This window comes from Theropithecus gelada, chromosome 2, assembly GCF_003255815.1.
Source record: "Theropithecus gelada isolate Dixy chromosome 2, Tgel_1.0, whole genome shotgun sequence".
Lineage (NCBI taxonomy): Eukaryota > Metazoa > Chordata > Mammalia > Primates > Cercopithecidae > Theropithecus > Theropithecus gelada.
In genome coordinates, this window is record NC_037669.1 from 26,044,084 (window position 1) to 26,050,083 (window position 6,000).

Consider the following 6,000-nt stretch of genomic DNA (forward strand, 5'->3'; position numbering starts at 1 on the left):
ACCAAAGAATAACTTGGACAAATCCATTTTGATGAGTAGATGAGTTGAGTAGGTCTTGCATACATGGCACTGCTGGATGGTAGCAGGACAGCTCTAGAGTTCAGCACTACCTCCTGTGTCCAAACTGCTTTTAAGCTCATTTTCTGGCTCTTTGCCTACTGTGTTTGAGCGATGAAGCTATTCTCTTTGGTAGGTTCTCAGATACTCTCTGGGATGTATGGGTTCTCAGGGACACCTGCTCCTCAGCTGGGCACCATGGCCCTGCCTCATCACTCAGTCCTCAGGGTTTAGGCAATGGACATACACCCTTAGGTAGCCTGGTTGGGAATCCGTCACACTACATCAGAATATAGCTGAATTGAACAGAATCACTTATTCGTCATCTTACCAGCTATTTGCTGTGAACTAAGGTTAACCTTAATGAATTCTCTTTGTTGTTTATTAAACTATTCCACTGTAATGTTTTATGTCCACTAGATAAGACACATATCTCGACATTGCTAGATATACATCAATACATTATTATTGCCCAATTGTTTGTTTTTGTGTTCTTCATACAGACCACCTCCCTATTTTTAACTCATCATTATATTAAGCAGATAACAACATAGATTCCTTCTCCCATGGTTAAATTATAGCCTTGAGAATATATTTTGGTCACCACAATTTGATTGAGACACTCCATGTTTTTATTACACTCAAGAGATGACTTCATCATTTTGCAAAAGGCTTGTTAGTCTCATTAATATCCCTTTCACATACTATCTTATAGATGGCTGGGCCTGTTCATTTTATATTGATTTTGTTAGGTTATATTTCAAAGAGTGAGCATTCTGACCTCACCCCGTGAGTAAATTAAATAAATGATTGCACAGTCTTTCTGGGTATTCTAGCAAAAATCAACACAAGTCCACCAAAAACTTCACTGGGAAATTTGTAAAAGAACTGCAGTTTAAATTTTGATTCACCAGGCTTATCGTTCATTCTTTCATTACAATTTTTTTCTTAAAATCTCATCAAAGATTAATGTAATCATTTATCTAAGAGTCACATAACAAAGGAAATAGTAATAACCAACATTTCTAAAGTTGGATGTTTAGGATTACCAAGCACTTTAATACATATTATTTCCTTTGATCCTCACAGCAATGGTAGATTATGATATTTAGTATCTTCTAAACTTTAGACTAGAAACGTTGTCCTTGAAATGTGGCTTCCACACCAGCAGCATCAATATAACCTGAGAGTTTGATAGAAATGCAAACCTTGGTGCTCTCCAGGAGTACTGAGTCAGAAACTCTTGTTTTGTTTTGGTTTATATATATCAAAATAATTTTTCTCATTATAAGGTATTCAAATCTTTTGGGCATAGAGATGGTGGGGGCTTCCCTACCAAATTGCCTTGCCCTCCAAAGAAGACATCAATTGTATTTGCTACTCAGCATTCATTCACCATCTACTTTCCCCTGCTTCCTTCTATGAGATGCTCCCATCCTCATTTTCTTTAAGTGAGCTATAATCCACAACATCCCCACCCACTACTTCTGGAGTCAGCATTTTTAGCCAAGCTAATTAGCCCATCATGCCTCCTTAACACAGTAAATGGTACATGGACAAGGCATATGACCAAATTAAATCCGAAACATTAAGAATTTAGCTAGTTCATGCTCCTAAGTATATATACTAGGGAAATTTTCTTACAGATCCACAAGGGGCCAAGTGTCATGATGTGTACTGCAGTAATGTCTGTTTTATTTACTGATGTGTCCCATGCACACGAAACAGTGCCTGCTGCAGTGTAGTGCCCGTGATATTTATAAAAAATAAGTTGTTTGTGGCAAGTGGAGTTGGAGGCAGCCTGATTGTCATTGAGAAAGATAGGAATAACATGATGGATGCATACTGTGGGTTGCTACACAGCAAATAGAATACAGAGATTTGATGTTCAATAGTAACATAATTGGAACTTAAAAACAGAGCGCCTAGCAAAACAGTAGGATATATAATAAACTATGTAAATTAAAACACAGTTATACAAATAGTACATATTTTGCAAAAATACAATAAACAGGTATGCAAATGGTATTGGTATGTATGATAGAAAATATATAGATAAATACACACATAATACTTAAAGCAAGGAGCCTTGAAAGGGCCAATGTTGATGTGTCATGAAATGAAAGGTATGCTTGACTCAAGCTCAAGGACCTGAGGTTAAAAAAATTGCTAGGAATTTTGAGAAAGTGGTTCCTCTCTTGCATGAAACCCAATTAGGATATAACCCAACAATAGGAAAGGAGAAACTGGAACCTGATTACATCATGAAGACCCTGCATCAAGCCTTGCTAGAAGTGTGTTTACAGGCTGGGTATGTTCAGTTATCATTCCACACTCTTCTAGCTCCATTTCTTGTTGCTGTTGTTGTAAAAAAATCATTTGAATATAGTTTTTTTAAAAAAACAAAAAACATATAACCAAGAAAATACTGAGCCTGCCTTTTTTTGTTTTCCTCAATTGACTTGTGAAAACACTATTCTAACTTGCTGCCTCCATTCCACCACAAACACACTCATGCACATGTTGAGGCAATCTGATGATGCCTTCACCTGTCTACTGAAACTGCTTTTATTGTTACCAGTAATCCCCTAATCAGGATATATGTTTGATGCCTTCTTAAAACGCTCTCCTCCTATCATTTAACTGATTGTTCATCCTCAGGCATTTCCACTGGATCTTCCTTAAATACAATGATTTTCAGTCCACGGTAGCTGAAGACAAATATCTAACCAACTGTGTGTAACAGGCACTATAAATCGGGGCAGGTGTACCAACCAGTGAAAACAACCACTGGCCTGCAAACAAAGGAAATTGTCTGTTTGTGTAGTGCTGGCTCAACTTCAGCCTGGGTGGAAAGTATTTTTATTAATACTGTTATTGCTATTAAGTTCTGAGGTACGCTATTAATTCTCTGTATTTTACATTTTCTTCCAGAAATAAATTATCCAATGAAATAAATAGCTTTACTGTCACTTCAAAATGAAAGACTTCAAAATCTGCATTTCTTTTTTTCACTTTCAAAGAATTATTTTTAACTGACATGTAATAATTAGACATATTTATGGGGTACAATGTGATGTTCCAATACATGCATACATTGTGTAATGATGAAATCAGAGTAGTTAGCATATCCATCACCTCAAACATTTATCATTTCTTTGTGGTGAGGACATTCAAAATCATCTCTTCCAGCTATTTTGAGATACACAATACTTCACTGTTGACTACAGTCTCCCTACGATGCAACAGGACACCAGAATTTATTCTTCCTTTCTAATTGTGATTTTGTGCCCATTCACCAACCTGTTCCCCTTACTCCTTTCCTCCTCCCCTTCTCAGTCTCTTGTGCCCTCTGTTCAATTCACTGCTTCCATGAAATCAACTTTTTTAGATCCTACATATGAGTAAGAACATGGAGTATTTGTCTGTCTGTGTCTGGTTGATTTCATGTCACATAATGTCCTTGAGGTTCATCAAATGGCAAGGTTTCAATTTTTTTTTTCTTTTTTTTTTTTATGGCTGAACTGTATTCCATTGTGTAAATATACCATTTTTTCTTGATCCATTCATCCATTTTGAACATTTAGGATGCTTCCCTATCTTGGCTATTGTGAGTAGTGGTAAAATAAATATGAAAGTGCAGATATCTCCTTGGCATACTGATTTTACTTCCTTTAGATATATATCAAGTGGTGAGGTTGATGGATCATATGGTAGTTCTAGCTTTAATTTTTTGATATACCTCCATACTGTTTTCCATAAAGGTTGTATTAATTTACAATCCCAGAAACAGTGTGTAGGAATTTTCTTTGCTTCACATCTTTGGCAATATTTGTTAACTTTTATCTTTTTGATAATAACCATTTTAACTGGCATGAGATGATATCTCATTGTGGTTTTTGATTTGAATTTTCCTGATGATTAGTGATGTTGAACATTTAAAAATATATCTGTTGGTAATTTGTATTTCTTTTGGTAGATATCTAGTGAGATCTTTTGCTCATCTTTTAATAAAATTATTTATTTTCTATTGAGTTGTTTGAGTTTCTTATATATTCTGGATGTTAACCCTTTGTCAGATGTATAGTTTGTAAATATTTTCTCCCATTCTGTAGGTTGCCTCTGTACTCTGTTGATTGTTTCCTTTGCTGTGTATAGATTTTAGTTTGATGTAATCCTATTCGTCTATTTTTGCTTTTTTGTGTTTGCTTTTGAGGTCTCATTAAAAAAAAAACCTTGCCTAGACTAATATCATGAAACATTTTTCTTATGTTTTATTTTAGAAGTTTCATATTTTGGGTCTTACACTTGAGTCTTAAATCCATTTTGAGTTGAATTTTGTATATGGTAAGAGATAGGAGTCCAGTTTCATTCTTCTTCATGTTGACATTCAGTTTTCTAGCACGATTTATTAAAGAGACTGTACTTTCCCCAATGTGAGTTTTTGTCATCTTTGTTGAAAATCAGTTGTCTATAGAAGAATGGATTCATTTTGGGGTCCTCCACTCTGTTCCATTAGTTTATGTGTCTGTTATTATGCCAATGCCATGCTGTTTTAGACACTATAGCTTTGTAGCATATTTTAAAGTCAAGGAGTGTAATGACTCCAGCTATTTTTTTTCTCGATATTGCTTTGGCTCTTTGGAATTCTTTTGTGGTTCCATACAAATTCAAATTGTTCCTGTTTGCAGGCAACATGATCTTATATATAGAAAACTCTGAAGACTCCACCAAATACTGTTAGAACTAATAAGGAAATTCCATATAGTTGCAGGATACAAAATCAACATACAAAATTTGGTAGCATTTCTATACACTAATAGCAAACTATCCAAAAAAAATCAAGAAAACAATTCCATTTACAATAGCTAACAAGCAAATAAGATATCAAGGAATAAATTTAACCAAGGGAGTGAAAGATCTCTACACTGCAAACCAAAAATTAATGATGAAAAAAATTAAAGAGGCTACAAATAAATGGAAAGATATCTTGTGTTCATAGATTGGAAGAATGAATATTGTTAAAATGTCATACTACCCAAAGCTATCTACAGATTCAATGCAATTCATATTTAAAGACCAATAATATTCTTCACAAAAATAGGAAAAAACATTCCTAAAATTTGTATAGAACCATGTAATTTGTATTTCTATTCCTCACTCCTGAACTCCAAATCTAAATTTCCTGCTAACATGAGACATATACTAAGATTAAACATTTTTAAAGATTAAAATGTGCTAAGATTGAACACTTTAACTCTTAGCATCTACTGAAGTGATCTTTCATACTGAGTCTCTTCATTGGTAATGACATTACCAGTGACCAATTCTCAAAAAACTAGAAATGCTAGTCATTATTTTTCTTCTCTTTTCTTCAACATTTTACCCTCCCTCCACCCAAGTTAGTTTATCAGTAGCCAGGTACTATAGGTTCTACCTTATGGTTTTTAGAATGTGTGTATCCTTTTGTCAAAAGCTCACTATCATATTAATTTAAACCTCACAATTTTAAATCCATATTATAGCATGAGTCATATGACAATCTCCCTACCTCTAATCTCCTGATTTTCTAATTCATCTTATGCACTGCTGTTGGAATTTTCCCCCTTAAATCACAGGTTGGATCATATCACATGTCACTTGTGGTCTCAAGTAATATTCACTGGTTTCCTGTTGTCTACAGAAGTCTCTATGCCCTTATGTAGTATTCCAAAGCTTTCCTGAAATGGCAAAATAAGAAACTCATCTTCTACTGCATCTTTTAAAGGAGCTCTAAAATTCAGTCATATTATTTTTATTGTTATCCTGGAGGATAGAAGGAAATCCTAGGCTTCTATGACTTTTAGATACCATTTGTTGAGCTTGAATTGTTCTTCTTCTCTTTATTTATAGAAGCCTTTTGTTTAAGGTCCAATTCAAGGTTACTGTTCCCATAAAGGCTTC